This window comes from Ranitomeya imitator, unplaced genomic scaffold, assembly GCF_032444005.1.
Source record: "Ranitomeya imitator isolate aRanImi1 unplaced genomic scaffold, aRanImi1.pri SCAFFOLD_1630, whole genome shotgun sequence".
NCBI classification, from domain to species: Eukaryota; Metazoa; Chordata; class Amphibia; order Anura; family Dendrobatidae; genus Ranitomeya; species Ranitomeya imitator.
Window position 1 is genome coordinate 159,135 of NW_027193998.1, and position 18,264 is coordinate 177,398.

The 18,264-nt window shown below is 44.0% G+C and overlaps 1 non-coding gene across 1 annotated transcript; it reads left to right on the forward strand.

Moving 5' to 3' along the window:
- Positions 1–14,920: 14,920 nt before the first annotated feature.
- TRNAS-AGA (transfer RNA serine (anticodon AGA)) lies at positions 14,921–15,002 on the forward strand. Its single transcript has one exon. It is a non-coding gene; the product is annotated as a tRNA-Ser (tRNA).
- Positions 15,003–18,264: the final 3,262 nt, after the last annotated feature.

Genomic DNA, 18,264 nt, shown 5'->3' on the forward strand with positions numbered 1-18,264 from the left:
ATAGGAGACTCGATACAGATATTTATAGGCTACTAATAGCCTGGTGGCCTCATACTAGAATAACACTTAAATAATAATATATGTAATAATAATTAAATAATATAAATAATTTCCCTCAGCAGGTTAGCAAGAATAAGGGGGACCATTTTTAAAAAAGATTTACTTATTTATTGAATACAATTACAGTAACATACACATGCACTGATTCTACATCTAACTGACATCTATTAGAATGCACAGGAGCCAGCTGATAAATAATCTAATCAGCAGCGCCTGCTCACACATCTAACAGCGAGAGCAGGTGCTGGCTTATGGGAGTAGTAGTCATCAACCGACGCCTGACCAGCGGCAACCTTTTTCTGTGTGATGGCATGGGAACCGCAGCGCTCTGACCAGTGGTAACGTGGAAGGTTACCGCCAATCAGACCCAACATTTCCTGTCCTGTCACACAGATGACAGCATGGGAACTGCCGGATGTTCTGCCCCCCTATTCATTTGAATGGAATCTGCGTTTGAGTTTGGGTACCGTTCGGGTACCTGATTCAAACTGTTTCATTTACAGTTTTGGTTGAACCGGACAGAACCGACCATTCATGGGTCTGACCATCCCTAATTGAGGACCGTAGTTTGTAAAAGGAGGTCACTTATCGGGGGTTTCTGACAGTGACATAGCTAGAGCCTGATGGTGCAGATTTGAACTGGGGCCCCCCATCCTGATATACATTATTTATATACTGTATGTCCTCCATCTTGGTACAATTTTCCCTCATCCTGGCCATAGTATAATTCACAGGCCATAGTCATCCATAGAGTATAAAGCAAAAGCCATAGAGTATAATGTACACCCCATAATTATCCATAGAGTATAGTGCACAACTTATAGTTATCCATAGAGTATAATGCACACCCAATAGTTATCCCTAGAGTATAATGAACACCCATAGTCATCCATAGAGTATAATGTACACCCCATAATTATCCATAGAGTATAGTGCACAACTTATAGTTATCCATAGAGTATAGTGCACACCCAATAGTTATCCCTAGAGTATAATGAACACCCATAGTCATCCTAAGAGTATAATGTACACCCCATAATTATCCATAGAGTATAATGCACAACTTATAGTTATCCATAGAGTATAATGCACACCCAACAGTTATCCCTAGAGTATAACAAACACCCATAGTCATCCATAGAGTATAATGTACACCCCACAATTATCCATAGAGTATAATGCACAACTTATAGTTATCCATAGAGTAGAATGCACACCCAACAGTTATCCGTAGAGTATAACAAACACCAATAGTCATCCATAGAGTATAATGTACACCCCATAATTATCCATAGAGTATAATGCACAGCTTATAGTTATCCATAGAGTATAATGCACACCCAACAGTTATCCCTAGAGTATAATGAACACCATAGTCATCCATAGAGTATAATGTACACCCCATAATTATCCATAGAGTATAATGCACAACTTATAGTTATCCATACAGTATAATGCACACCCAATAGTTATCCCTAGAGTATAACAAACACCCATAGTCATCAATAGAGTATAATGTACACCCCATAATTATCCATAGAGTATAATGCACGCCCCATAATTGTCCACAGAGAACAATGCACACACCATAGTTGTCAATAGAGTAAAATGCACACCCAAGAGCTGTCCATAGAACATAAGGCACCCTGTTGTGAATTCTGTGGTCAAGCTCCCTCCTGTGGTCATGAGTGGTACTTCGGCTGGTTCTGTCTATGAGCTTCCTGTGGTGGATGTGAGTGGGGCTGCGGCTTCTGAGGTTCCTTCCTCAGGTGACGAGGTTAAGTCGTTAGGTGCTGCTCTATTTAACTCCACCTAGTTCTTTGTTCCTGGCCTCCAGTCAATGTTCCAGTATTGGTCTTGCTTTCTCCTGGATCGTTCTTGTGGCCTGTCTGCTCTGCATAAGCTAAGTTCTGCTTGTGTTTCTTTCGTTTGCTATTTTTTCTGTCCAGCTTGCTATATTGGTTTTTCTTGCTTGCTGGAAGCTCTGAGACGCAGAGGGAGCACCTCCGTACCGTTAGTCGGTGCGGAGGGTCTTTTTGCCCCCTCTGCGTGGTTGTTTGTAGGTTTTTGTGTTGACCGCAAAGCTATCTTTCCTATCCTCGGTCTATTCAGTAAGTCGGGCCTCACTTTGCTAAAATCTATTTCATCCCTGTGTTTGTATTTTCATCTTACTCACAGTCATTATATGTGGGGGGCTGCCTTTTCCTTTGGGGAATTTCTCTGAGGCAAGGTAGGCTTATTTTTCTATCTTCAGGGCTAGCTAGTTTCTCAGGCTGTGCCGAGGCATCGCAACTATTACCGCCTTCTAAATAAAATCACGGTCAAATTTCAGTACCCCTTGCCGCTGCTGCCTGATTTGTTTGCTCGGATTAAGGAGGCTAGTTGGTTCACCAAGATAGATCTTCGTGGTGCGTATAATCTTGTGCGTATTAAACAGGGCGATGAATGGAAAACAGCATTTAATACGCCCGAGGGCCATTTTGAGTACCTGGTTATGCCATTCGGCTTTCTAATGCTCCATTGGTGTTTCAGTCCTTTATGCATGACATCTTCCGAGAGTACCTGGATAAATTCCTGATTGTATACTTGGATGATATTTTGGTCTTCTCGGATGATTGGGAGTCTCTTGTGAAGCAGGTCAGAATGGTGTTCCAGGTCCTGCGTGCGAATTCTTTGTTTGTGAAGGGGTCAAAGTGTCTCTTTGGTGTTCAGAAGGTTTCGTTTTTGGGTTTCATTTTTTCCCCTTCTACTATCGAGATGGACCCTGTTAAAGTTCAGGCCATTTATGATTGGACTCAGCCGACATCTCTGAAGAGTCTGCAAAAGTTCCTGGGCTTTGCTAATTTTTATCGTCGCTTCATCAATAATTTTTCTAGTATTGCTAAACCGTTGACTGATTTAACCAAGACGGGTGCTGATGTGGTCAATTGGTTTTCTGCTGCTGTGGAAGCTTTTCAAGAGTTGATGCGTCGTTTTTCTTCTGCCCCTGTGTTGTGCCAACCAGATGTTTCGCTCCTGTTCCAGGTCGAGGTTGATGCTTCTGAGATTGGAGCAGGGGCTGTTTTGTCGCAAAGAAGTTCTGATGGCTCGGTGATGAAACCATGCGCCTTCTTTTCCAGGAAGTTTTCGCCTGCTGAGCGTAATTATGATGTTGGCAATCGAGAGTTGCTGGCCATGAAGTGGGCATTCGAGGAGTGGCGTCATTGGCTTGAAGGAGCTAGGCATCGCGTGGTGGTCTTGACTGATCACAAGAACTTGACTTATCTTGAGTCTGCCAAACGGTTGAATCCTAGACAGGCTCGTTGGTCGCTGTTTTTCTCCCGTTTTGACTTTGTGGTTTCGTACCTTCCGGGCTCTAAAAATGTGAAGGCGGATGCCCTGTCTAGGAGTTTTGTGCCCGACTCTCCGGGTTTGTCTGAGCCGGCGGGTATTCTGAAAGAGGGGGTAATTTTGTCTGCCATCTCCCCTGATTTGCGGCGGGTGCTGCAAAATTTTCAGGCTAATAGACCTGACCGTTGCCCAGCGGAGAAACTGTTTTTCCCTGATAAATGGACGAGTAGGGTTATCTCTGAGGTTCATTGTTCGGTGTTGGCTGGTCATCCTGGAATCTTTGGTACCGGAGATTTGGTGGCTAGATCCTTTTTGTGGCCGTCTCTGTCATGGGATGTGCGTTCGTTTGTGCAGTCCTGTGGGATTTGTGCTCGGGCTAAGCCCTGCTGTTCTCATGCCAGTGGGTTGCTTTTGCCCTTGCCAGTCCCGAAGAGGCCATGGACACATATCTCTATGGATTTTATTTTGGATCTCCCCGTCTCTCAAAAAATGTCGGTCATTTGGGTTGTTTGTGATCGCTTCTCTAAGATGGTCCATTTGGTACCCTTGTCTAAATTGCCTTCCTCCTCTGATTTGGTGCCATTGTTCTTCCAGCATGTGGTTCGTTTACATGGCATTCCGGAGAACATCGTTTCTGACAGAGGTTCCCAGTTTGTTTCGAGGTTTTGGCGAGCCTTTTGTGCTAGGATGGGCATTGATTTGTCTTTTTCCTCGGCTTTCCATCCTCAGACAAATGGCCAGACTGAACGAACCAATCAGACCTTGGAAACATATCTGAGATGTTTTGTTTCTGCCGATCAGGATGATTGGGTGTCCTTTTTGCCTTTGGCTGAGTTCACCCTTAATAATCGGGCCAGCTCGGCTACTTTGGTTTCGCCGTTTTTCTGCAATTCTGGTTTCCATCCTCGTTTCTCTTCAGGGCAGGTTGAGTCTTCTGACTGTCCTGGTGTGGATACTGTGGTGGATAGGTTGCAGCAGATTTGGACTCATGTGGTGGACAATTTGACATTGTCTCAGGAGAAGGCTCAACGTTTCGCTAACCGCAGGCGCTGTGTGGGTCCCCGACTTCGTGTTGGGGATTTGGTTTGGTTGTCATCTCGTTATATTCCTATGAAAGTTTCCTCTCCTAAGTTTAAGCCTCGTTTCATTGGTCCGTATAGGATTTCTGAGGTTCTTAATCCTGTGTCTTTTCGTTTGACCCTTCCAGCTTCTTTTTCCATCCATAACGTATTCCATAGGTCATTGTTGCGGAGATACGTGGCACCTGTGGTTCCATCCGTTGATCCTCCTGCCCCGGTTTTGGTTGAGGGGGAGTTGGAGTATATAGTGGAGAAGATTTTGGATTCTCGTATTTCGAGACGGAAACTCCAGTACTTGGTTAAGTGGAAGGGTTATGGTCAGGAAGATAATTCCTGGGTCTTTCCCTCTGATGTTCATGCGGCCGATCTGGTTCGTGCCTTTCATTTGGCTCATCCTGGTCGTCCTGGGGGCTCTGGTGAGGGTTCGGTGACCCCTCCTCAAGGGGGGGGTACTGTTGTGAATTCTGTGGTCAAGCTCCCTCCTGTGGTCATGAGTGGTACTTCGGCTGGTTCTGTCTATGAGCTTCCTCTGGTGGATGTGAGTGGGGCTGCGGCTTCTGAGGTTCCTTCCTCAGGTGACGAGGTTAAGTCGTTAGGTGCTGCTCTATTTAACTCCACCTAGTTCTTTGTTCCTGGCCTCCAGTCAATGTTCCAGTATTGGTCTTGCTTTCTCCTGGATCGTTCTTGTGGCCTGTCTGCTCTGCATAAGCTAAGTTCTGCTTGTGTTTCTTTCGTTTGCTATTTTTTCTGTCCAGCTTGCTATATTGGTTTTTCTTGCTTGCTGGAAGCTCTGAGACGCAGAGGGAGCACCTCCGTACCGTTAGTCGGTGCGGAGGGTCTTTTTGCCCCCTCTGCGTGGTTGTTTGTAGGTTTTTGTGTTGACCGCAAAGCTATCTTTCCTATCCTCGGTCTATTCAGTAAGTCGGGCCTCACTTTGCTAAAATCTATTTCATCCCTGTGTTTGTATTTTCATCTTACTCACAGTCATTATATGTGGGGGGCTGCCTTTTCCTTTGGGGAATTTCTCTGAGGCAAAGGTCGGCTTATTTTTCTATCTTCATGGCTAGCTAGTTTCTCAGGCTGTGCCGAGGCGTCTAGGTCTGGTCAGGAACGCTCCACGGCTACCTTTAGTGTGGTATGATAGGATTAGGAATTGTGGTCAGCAGAGTTCCCACGTCTCAGAGCTCGTCCTATGTGATTAGCAACTATCAGGCCATTTTCTGTGCTCGTAACCACCAGGTCCATTGTGGTTCTGAATCACCTGTTCTTAACAGCACCCCATAGTCATCCATAGAGTATAATGTACACCCCATAATTATCCATAGAGTATAATGCACACCCAATAGTTATCCCTAGAGTATAATGCACACCCATAGTCATCCATAGAGTATAATGTACACCCCATAATTATCCATAGAGTATAATACACAACTTGTAATTATCCACAGAGTATAATGCACACCCAATAGTTATCCCTAGAGTATAATGAACACCCATAGTCATCCATAGAGTATAATGTACACCGCTTAATTATCCATAGAGTATAATACACAACTTGTAATTATCCATAGAGTATAATGCACAACTTATAGTTATCCATAGAGTATAATGCACACCCAACAATTATCCCTAGAGTATAACAAACACCCATAGTCATCCATAGAGTATAATGTACACCCCATAATTATCCATAGAGTATAATACACACCCCATAGTTGTCCACATAGAACAATGCACACACCATAGTTGTCAATAGAGTAAAATGCACACCCGAGAGCTGTCCATAGAACATAAGGCACCCCACAGTTATCCATAGAGTATAATGTATGGCCACTCTGTACTCACTGATTAAAAAATAAATACTCACCGAACTTCCCTTCATTCCCCCACTGCTCAGAATCTTCTCCTGAAGCTGGCACCTGACAACAGCATACCAGCGACTGGCGTCACTACCAAGCACCCATGGTCAGGTGCACATCAAATGTTAACTGCTGACTTCTGATTGGCTAGGCAGTGTGCATTGCCGCACATGGACAAAACAGGTCTTTGTGTGACAATATACTTCAACTGGACGTGCATCCATGGATTTGCTGTCACTGGCGGGCTCCTGAGTATAGCCACTACGACCACGTTCGTTAAATCCTTGCTTTCTGCTGTTCTGACAACTCAGGTGCTGCCATTGTGACATGGCACCGTCAAACCATTCCAGCAAAATCTGAGCTCCAATTTGGCACTTCTTCCCTTTTGAGCTTTGTACTTTTCCTCAAAAGTAGTTTTCCACCACATATGGGAAATCAGCATACTCAGAAGAGACTGCGGAAAATATTATGTGGTGCAATTTTTTTCTGTTACTCAAAAATTGGGCTAAAACAACATTTTTCTGTGGTAAATGTGATTATTTTTATTTTCATGGCTCAATGTTATACATTTGCATTAAGCACCTTGGAATTCAATGCGTTCACAAGACATCTAAGTAAATTCTTTGAGAGGGCTAATTTCCAAAATGGTGTCACCTGCGGGGAGTTTCCACTGTTTAGGCACATCAGGGGCTCTCCAAGCCTGACGTGGCATCAGCCAATTTTGTGTTCAAAAAGTCAAATGGTGCTCCTTCCCTGCCAAGCCCTGCCATGCGCCAAAACAGTAGTTTTCCACCACATATCTCAAGAAATTTCATGACAAATTTTAGGGTGCAATTTTTCCTGTTACCCTTGTGAAAAAGCAAAATGTGGGGCTAAAACAAAATTTTTGTGGGAAATATAATTTTTCATTTTATCGGCTCAACTTCGAAAAATTCAGTGTAGCATCTTTGAGTTCAAGGTGCTCATGACACCTCTAGATAAAGTCTTTGAGTAGTCTAGTTTCCAAAATGGGTTCATTTGTGGGGGTTTCCACAGTTTAGGCACATCAGGGGCTGTCCAAAGGAAGACTTTGTAGTTCTTCAGTGATAGTCCATGATTCATGACACAGAGACTAAGTGGGTTGATCTGAACTAAACAGAAAAAAATATAATTACATTTCTCACTCCATTTGAAAAAATGGTGGAGGATGCGGGCATCGATCCCGCTACCTCTCGCATGCTAAGCGAGCGCTCTACCATTTGAGCTAAACCCCCTCCCAGTTTTCACTAGCTGCTTCTCACGTCACTAGGTGGCAGCTCGGCTGATAGTGGAGCATTAAATGATACTTTCTGACGTAATAACGATTCCCAGGGACAGGACGTTCTCACGGCACAGAGAAGGACGACCACGAAGAAACCTCTACTGGTAGATGAGATCTCTGCTGATCCCGCTGCTGCTGTAGATCACAGACGTTTCACCAGTTCTGCTGTTTCCCAGAACCGGACATCTTCCTTGACCTTTCTGCCCTCACACAGCAGCGCCCAGATGTCGAGTTTATCTTTATATTAGACCATTATCTGTAACCACAATCAATTCTAGAGGAAAGTGATCAGAGAAGGCGACTGCTGTCTGGATGATCCCCGCTGCAGTAAGTTAGGAACCGTAATTACCCTAATAGAAGCCCCACATCAGAAGATCGAGAAGGAAGAGGTATCGATAAGGAAAATTGATATTGTGGTAATGTGACCCCATCAGTAATGTTCCTGATTAATTCTGGACATAATTCTATAATTCTACCAATAAGTAATAAAATGTCCTTCGAACCGGAATCGAACCAGTGACCTAAGGATGTCTGTGCTCCACTACAGTCCTCCGCTCTACCAGCTGAGCTATCGAAGGCTCGTGTCCTGCCGCTCTCCTGCCGCCATCTCCTCGCTGCGTTTTCAGGTTTATGGGTCACAGAACACCGGACATTTCTATCATATATTATACATGTGCATTATTTACTGATCAATAAGATTCTGACTGTAACAACAATAAGGGAACAGCAAAAATAAAAGGAGTCATCTTCCCATACCAGGAGTCGAACCCGGGCCGCCTGGGTGAAAACCAGGAATCCTGACCGCTAGACCATATGGGAGAAGCTGTGAATGTGCAGCTCCAGCAATGAGCCGAGACCCTGAGATCCGACCGGTGGAGATGACACAGGAGACTCTGGATGTTCTTCCTTTATTCGGACTCTTCCATTTATGTGGCAGATACAAGTGACGGCGGCTGCTGGAGCCACATCACAGGCTGGTGCCGCCCGTCACTTCATGGATCCTCCTCCCATCACTGCTGTAGGTCTGATTGCCGTATGTGGAGTCGGGAAGGAATTTTTTTCCCCAAAGTGGAGCTTAGGCTACGTTCACACTAGCGTTGTGCGCCGCTGCGTCGGCGACGCAATGCACAACGCACGCAAAAACGTGGCAAAACACACGCAAAAACGCTGCGTTTTGCGACGCATGCGTCGTTTTTTGCCGAAAAGCGGACGCAAGAAAAATGCAACTTGTTGCGTTTTCTTGGTCCGACGCTTGCGGCAAAAAACACGCATGCGTCGCACAACGCAACAAACAAAAACGCATGCGTCCCCCATGTTAAATATAGGGGCGCATGACGCGTGCGTCGCCGCTGCGTCGCCCGACGCTAACCCGACGCACACTAGCATAACGCTAGTGTGAATGTTACCTTAACTCTTTGCCACATGGGTTTTTTTTGCCTTCCTCTGGATCAACATGTTAGGGCATGTAGGTTAGGCTATGGGCTGAACTAGATGGACTTAAAGTCTTCCTTCAACCTGAATAACTATGTTATTCTGGAGATATCTCAGTTTTTCATAGGAGGGATGATTATCTTTTTACTTCTCTATCTTTTAAGTCCTCACCAAGTAGGAGGAGAACTGTGGGGAACTCTGCGGACTTGTGGCTCAGATCACTATGATCTTTCCGCAGAGAGGACTTCGCTCCGTGTGCAGATCACTGGGGAAATCCCATGTGGCTTTGGTGACTGTTCACTCACCTGAACTGGTGCAGCGTCAGGCACAACTGGGGTAAGCCGGGAAGGGCTCTCCGCTGGCAGCAGCAATATCTCCGGATCTCGTATGATGAGGATCCAGATGGACAGAATATGGATTAAAACACTACAACTTCTGGCCTATAAAGTGCTGCCATCAGCCAGAGAGGAAATGGTTTGAAAAAAACCACATCATTATTAGAGCTACGCATTACAGAAATAATCCAGCTCCTTCCTCAGGCTCATACAAGTGATGAAGGCTGACCGATGCACCTGCCACAATGACCTCAGAAAAATGGTTAAAACCATTCTCGACACGCACCGTATATATACTTGTAACGACCGGTACGCCGGTCGCTGTTTGAGAATGGGATACGGCACTGCTATGCACGACTCTGACCGCGATAAGACACTAAACCAACTATTCTTTATAACTTGTGCAAAAGGTAACTGGATTCTACTTCTCAACAAAATACGGGCCACAACAGCCACAATCCACAGAATACAAATTATGCATCCTGAGAGATGGAATATAAACCAGCTCACCCGTGATGCATAAACCAAACCTCGGGAGCACGGACCCGCTGTGTCCAGGCGTATAAAGTACAAAAAAGAAAACAATGTCACGATTAAGGGAGCTTAGTCTCCAGAAACGCGTTGAGATTCTTACCCATATGGGTCGTGCTTAAGTCTGTATCGTCCATGTTTAAAGTTTGTGAATAAAGAAAACTCTTTTTTACAGACTCGGTGAAGCTGGACATTCTTTTCTTTTTTATCCTGAGAGATCCCAAGTGCCAGCTTCATGGGCGGGAGCAAGACTATCCCAAAACTATGCCACTCCTTCCCTTATCCGGTGCAGGGCCTATCCGGGGTTCTACCGTGACCGTGACAGGCGGTCCTCTCAGATATACAATCTTACACCCGCCTCCCGCCTTAATTACTATACATTCCGGGTACCCAGGGGAGCATACACCGAATCTGGATTAGACCAAAAAGGAAGATAATGACAGGGAATATTTGAATAAATTGCTTTTATGTATGTATAGCAACAACAAAGCATCATTAAAATAGATAAAAATACTATGTATATGTATTTACTTATGTGCACATAAAAATAAAAGTATAAATAATGGGCAGGTCAAAAAATATATATAGGTATATAAACTGGATACCCCAAAAGACTAAAAAATATAGAGACTCAGATCATATACATTAAAGAACCATATTTATATAAAATTGGAATAAATCTGAAAGATATATATATATATATATATATATATATATATATATATATATATATATATATTCTCCAATTAAAGTACAAAGATATGTCCAGAAAGTGCTTAGTGCTAAAAAAAAAAAAAAAAAAAAAAGCTGACTTTCTATATATATATTATATGTAGAGTTCACATGCAGCGATTACTGGCAAAAAAGTGCAAAGTGTTTAACCAAATACTACATCAAATTGTATAAAAATAGTAAAAAGGTGCAAAGTGCTATATTATATATATATATATATATATATATAAAAAATAATTATTGAAACGTGATAAATTCACAATTATAACCAAAGTGCAGTTTGTATAACAGGGATTGAAAGGTATGCCAGATATACCAAGCACTCACTACATAGGACAATGCTCAGTATGTATATGATCCAATGTTACTTACTATATAAAGCTGAGGGGAAAATATCACCAGGACCGCCAATTATCTATCAAGCTGTGCACCCCGACACGTGTTTCGGACCCAACAAATCCTTCGTCAGGGGGTATATTGGGATAAGACCGAGGGGTTTATATATCGTAAGTAAAGTGAGTCACCATGCCAATCTCAGCGTCCACAGCGCATGCGCAGTCCAAACTACCCGGAAGTCCGAGATCAGGCATCACGTGACCGGACGCACATGATAGTGCATGGCGTTGCCAAGGTCACTGCGATGCCACTATCCGGACCGCCGAGCGCCGGGCGCGCACGCGCACTGCCGCGGGAAGATAGAAGTATGACTCATGTGCATCGATGCTGAATGCCGGCCATGTAGGCGGCGCATGCGCAGTCCGGACACACTCGATGTCCGAGACAATCCACGGAGATCAACGCACATAAGCGCATTATCACCGCAGACAAGAGCCCGAACACCGCAGTGTCAGACGCGCACGCGCACCATGACCAGCATAGCATGGGCCATTAGATAAAAATACGAAATGTAATAAATGGGACAAAAAAAAAGGGGGCAAGTGAATCTATTAGCGCCATGTTAAAGTGCCTATAGTGTGCGATGTTCCCGCTACCGGGACACAGCCCCGCATGACCCCAGTTTAACCAAGGCCACGAGAAGCTGCACCCGGAGCAGACCCACACATACGGGTAAATACCCAACATAGCACAAATAATAAATGGCATGTAGTTGGTACTGAAGAAAACAAGTAATATAGAAATATTAAACAATAATTATAAAGCAAATTACCTGTATGTCTAAATATATAATCTGATATAAGTGTTCTAAATAGGACATAGAAGAGTGAAAACATAAAAAGAAAATATACACATTCATAGTAGAAATATATTGGTGAATCACCACAGAATATTATGTCACATTAATTTACAGCATTTATATTCTCTCAGCCAGGACGGATGTTCAATGAAGATGGTCACGTGACTCAATCCCACATTTCCGAAAGACGACCTCCCAGGGAGAAACACGGAGCACCGGGATCCCATGAAGACTCCACATCAAATGAACATTCACACAGGTAAGTAATACAATGCCTAAAATGTGCAATAATGAGAATATTAGAACAAATATAATCGTACCATTTCGGTCAAGAAACCTAAAATCAGTAAAATATTATGGATAAAACATTATGTATAAAAGTGTAAATACATATACACTAAATAAAAACAGATTAAGAAAGTATATATATATACATGAATGGATACATAAAACACTAAAAGGTGAATTACAGGGATGATCAATTATATTCTAAGAATGGAGCAAAACTCAAGTTTCCTGAAAAATTACAAATAGAATTACAGGGATGATTAATTTTATCCTAGAAATGGAGCAAAACTAAGGTTTTCGTTTAGGCCATTAGGGGAGACTGTATCTAGTAGCCAAATCCATTGTGTTTCACGTTGCGCCAAAGGTATGCTGATTTTTCCTCCCCTCTCGTTTGATTTAATTTGGGGTACCCAGTTTTCCCCTTGATAGATGTATATTCACACGACTAATCGCTTGAACCAACACAATATGGACACAGGGCATTGTCCTCTTTGCGAGCGCTCAGTGCGGACGCCCTGACGGAATATGCTCAAACAGAAAAAAACTGGATTTGTTATTCTGACGTCCGGCCACCAGGTTTAATCAGCTTTCTAGGTCACCAAATCCTCTGACACAGGTGCAGGTGAAGATCCAGATCAGTCCCAGTATTATTTCAAGGAGCTCTTCTTTGGCCTTCACGTTTTTACCAAAGCCTCGGTATACAGGAGCTCACACAGTCTCCATCAGGCCACGGGTCGTCTCGGTAACAGGAATGTTCTTCAATATGATGTGACTTCTATCTAACTCTCCATAACTAAACAGTCGGTGACCGGTCACACATCTCGGTTTACTCATGGAAGCCGCTCCCTCTGGATCACACCGCCCAATTTGGGTCACTTCAGGCTTTCGATCTTTCCTCGTCTCTTCAGACAGGACTTCTCCTCACAATTTACCTCACAAGAATCAGACACAAACGACTTCCTGTTTTCACAGCTTTCTTCTCTGCTTCAAAGGTGACCTCTGGTGGCCGAACTAAGCTAGGATGTGGGATTCTAGTGTCCCCTTTATTTTCTAGTAGTCGGCGCTCATAGCAAGTGGGCATATCTGCTGTATGTAGCAGAGACGATCGGACAAGTGCAGCTTCTGGTTTCCCATGGACACTATTGAAGCAAGTAAAAAAAAAAAGTTTTTTAAAATATAAAAAAATAAAAGTTAAAATCAAATATACACATATTTGGTATTACCGCATTCACAATCGCCCGATCTATCAATATATAAAGAGAATTAATCCAATCGGTAAACGGTGTAGCGAGAAAAAAAATCGAACGCCAGAATTACTTTTTTTGGTCACGGCAACTTTGCAACAAAATTCACTAATGGGTAAAAAAAAAAAATCATATCTACATAAGACATCAGATCGGCGCACAAAAAATAAGCCCTCACTGAAGCCGAGATCACAAGAAATGGAGGTGCAGCGGATATTGGAAAATGGTGACTTTTTTTTTTTTTTTTACAAAGTTTGGAATTTTTATTCACCACTTAGATAAAAAAAGAACCTAGTCATGTTTGGTGTCTGTGAACTCGTAATGACCTGGACAATTATAATGGCAGCTCAGTTTTAGGATTTAGTAAACCTAGAAAGAAAGCCAAACAAAAAACAAGTGTGGGGAAAGCTCTTTTTATTTTTGCAATTTCACCGCACTTGGAATTTTTTCCCTTTTTTTTTTAACATAATATGGTAAAACCAATGGTGCCGTTCGAAAGTACCAATCGTGCCGCAAAAAAAACAAAGCCATCACATGGCCATATTGACCAAGGGATAAAAAAAAGTTATGGCTCTGGGAAGAAGGGGAGCGAAAAATGAAAATGCAAAACCAAAAATACCCCTGTCATGAAGGGGTTAATGGCGGCCCTTAGACACTGGTTAGTACGACATTATCTACTGCAGGGGTGTCAAACTGCATTCCTCGAGGGCTGCAAACAGGTCATGTTTTCAGGATTTCCTTGTACTGCACAGGTGATAATTTAATCACCTACACAAATAATGAGTTGGTGATTAAATTATCACCTGTGCAATGCAAGGAAATCCTGAAAACATGACCTGTTTGCAGCCCTCGAGGAATGCAGTTTGACACCCCTGATCTACTGGGTGCAGGCAGACATCAGGCCCCAGCTTGGCCTGCAGAAATGGAGGAAAAAAGGAAGATTCCTTTCAGAAGTTTCTAAAAGGTTCCCTATGAGTATATTTCTGGAGTGTGGTAAACAGGAGTTCTCAGAGGAAACCCACAAACACAGAGAGAACATGCAAACTCATTGTAGATGTTGTCCTTGGGGGGGGATTTTATCTCCGGACCCCAGTGCTGTACTCGGGACTTTCTTTCCTGACTTTTTCCTATAAGACAGTGGGACTATTATCTTTTTACTACTGGTCCCATTGTTACCCCAGTTACTCCCCATTACAGTACGAGATGGCGATCACTGGAGAACTACAAGGTCTTACTGTGCAGAGGTCTACAACAGCCGAGTAATGGCCCCGAGTGGTTACTGAAGCGACATTGTACAGCCATTACTTACATAACATGACAAAAGACAATAAAACAATATCAGATTCCCAGGAGGACTCCCAGATGTCACCAGAGGAAAGTATCTCATGGGTGCCAGCAGGATCTCCTGTAGAGGATCGATGTCTCCTCCTTTGGGCACATTGTCCCGTTGGGTGGTGACACCAGTGTCATCTCCTCCTCAGAATAGTGACCGCTGTGTGCAGATAATGAGGCGGTGACTCCATATCACTAACAGCTGTAGTCGTGGCCGAGTGGTTAAGGCGATGGACTAGAAATCCATTGGGGTCTCCCCGCGCAGGTTCAAATCCTGCCGACTACGTGGGCAATATTTTTCCTGAAAAATTAAATAAACATAATTTTGAGAGGCCGTTAAACATACATGATGACGGTGGTCGGTGGATGGACGGCTCCCGTCCTTTCTACATGGCTGACAAATCTGTTGTGAAAATCATTTTCTCTGTGAATATACGAGAAGTAATCCACCTCTTTAGCGCCATCTATCGGTGGATATCCGGTAAATCAACTAAAGAGTTGGACAGTAATTTACAAGGTCCAGGCCTTCAGGGGCCACTAACAGGATATCTCAAAAATGCAGTCAATTTTTATTTTTGTTTCCCCCCCCCAGAAATAGTAAGCGAGATTGCCTGGTGAAAACCTGATATCATCCAGCAGACACTGAAAAATAAATATGAAAACCTCTCAGGATGTCGTCTGAGCGATCATAATGCACTGGAGTCAGAATCATTCTGGAAACATCTCAGTGTAGAGGAAATTCACAACAATCCGAGGTGTCGTCCTCCGAATCAGAAGATCAGTAATCACCATTAGAGTTGAGCGACCTTGACCTTTTTAGAGTCGAGCCGGGTTTCGCGAAACCCGACTATCTCAAAAGTCGGGTCGATTGAAATCGGCCGATTATGACGTAAAGTCGGGATCGACCGAAACACGAAACCCAATGCAAGTCAATGGGGCAGCATAGTCGGCAGTGAGTGGGGGCCAGGAAAACACCTAGAGTGCCCATTTTAATGTCAAAACCATCCATTCTTCTTAATGAAGCTTGTCAAGCGTAATTTACCTTATAATAATTGGAAGGCATTTGAAATTGGGGGTCATTTGGCTAAAGTTGTGGTGGGTAGGGCTGGTTCAAGTAATTAGTGGGCCCAGGAAATCTGGACCACGTCACGGCAGTGGAGCAGGGAGAGGTAAGTATTTCAACTTTGCAAGTGCTGTGAACCTGAGCAAGCAGGGGGGGCCCACTTGTTGGCATTGGCACTGGCACAGGGCCCCTCAAAGTACAGCGGTGTGTTTGCACGGCGGGGGCGCCTCCCACCGGCAGCAACACTTTTGCGTACTATGAGAGGCCCTGTGCCAGTGACGTCGCCAACTAGTATTCCTCCCCCCACCTGATGAAGGAACCTGCACTTTCATCTGCACCTTCCTCTTTGTCCCCGTGTAAGGTGGTATGGTATGCGGGAAGAGCAACCTGACTTTCAGCAGGGTCACAATGTTGTTGTGTAGCGTGCACGGGGAATGTTGCGTTATGGGTCAATGTACCAGCAGACTCATCTATCACTGGCTGGGCAATGGGCAGGATGAGGAGGAAACACAGATATAGGCCCAAAGAATAAAGTTGGCTAAATGCAGTTCAAAATTGGTAACACAGGAATAACCAGGGGGCATTGCAGTGGAGGACAACTGGAATGAGAGGCTGACACAGAGAGTAGGCCCAAATCAGTAAGTAGTCGAAATGCAGTTCAAAATTGGCAACCGTAGTAAACAGGCGGCACAGCTTTGTTCAGTGGAGGAGAACAGCAAGGAGTGGCAGACACCGATAGTAGGCCCCAACCCAACTAGTAGGCCAAATGCAGTCTAACATTAACAACTACTTAACGAGCGCCTGAAAACGGAATTTCAGGACAGGAAACCAGGAGAACAGCAAGGAGTGGCAGACACCGATAGTAGGCCCCAAACCAACTAGTACGCCAAATGCAGTTGTTCCGTTTAACCACAATTTAATGAGAGCCTGAAGATAGAAGTTCAGGAAAGGCAACCTGGAGAACACCTTGGAGTGGAACACACCATCTCTCTACACCCCATACCCAATTTGTAGGCCTAATGCAGCGTAGTTTCCAGCAACTACTAAACGAGAGCCGGAAGATCGAAGCTCAGGAAAGGCAACCTGGGGAACATCTTGGAGTGGAACACACCATCTCTCTACACCCCATACCCAATTTGTAGGCCTAATGCAGTGTAGTTTCCAAGAACTACTAAACGAGAGCCGGAAGATAGAAGCTCAGGAAAGGCAACCTGGAGAACACCTTGGAGTGGAACACACCATCTCTCTACACCCCATACCCAATTTGTAGGCCTAATGCAGCGTAGTTTCCAACAACTACTAAACGAGAGCATGATGATCGAAGCTCAGGAAAGGCAACCTGGAGAACACCTTGGAGTGGAACACACCATCTCTCTACACCCCATACCCAATTTGTAGGCCTAATGCAGCGTAGTTTCCAACAACTACTAAACGAGAGCATGATGATCGAAGCATTGGCGAGGAAACCTGGGGAACACCTTGGAGTGGAACACACCATCTCTCTACACCCCATACCCAATTTGTAGGCCCAATGCAGCGTAGTTTCCAACAACTACTAAACGAGAGCATGATGATCGAAGCATTGGCGAGGAAACCTGGGGAACACCTTGGAGTGGAACACACCATCTCTCTACACCCCATACCCAATTTGTAGGCCTAATGCAGCGTAGTTTCCAACAACTACTAAACGAGAGCCGGAAGATCGAAGCTCAGGAAAGGCAACCTGGGGAACACCTTGGAGTGGAACACACCATCTCTCTACACCCCATACCCAATTTGTAGGCCCAATGCAGCGTAGTTTCCAACAACTACTAAACATGAGCATGATGATCGAAGCATTGGCGAGGAAACCTGGTGAACACCTTGGAGTGGAACACACCATCTCTATACAGTGGAACACACCATCTCTCTACACCCCATACCCAATTTGTAGGCCTAATTCAGCGTAGTTTCCAACAACTACTAAACGAGAGCCAGAAGATCGAAGCTCAGGAAAGGCAACCTGGGGAACACCTTGGAGTGTAACAAACCCTCTCTCTACACCACGGAAGGGCTGATTCTTAGGAAGGAAGGCTGTCGGAAAGAAGCAGGGCGCGTCCGAGGGTGATTATATTCTTATTAGGTATATACTCACCCTCGGATGCGCCCTGCTTCTTTATTTGTAATGAATGTTTATTTGCAATGTGGTTTTGACTTACTCTATTTTTTTGGTAAATAATGATTTTATTATTTTCATTGTTTTGCATCTTCTTGGCAATAATATAAAGAAGACGCGACAGGACAACACTCGGTGGATGCCATATCTGTGTTTAAAATTGAAAAAACCTTTCAGTTAACTACTTGCAGGAGAAAGTAATTGTAGCTGGTGGCCATTTTTAGTACTGTACCAGATTTTTGTTGTATGTGTTTGTTTTTAATGTTAAAATGTCTGCATTTGATATCTCTCCAGTATTTTCTTTTTTATAAGCAAAATACTTATTTTTAT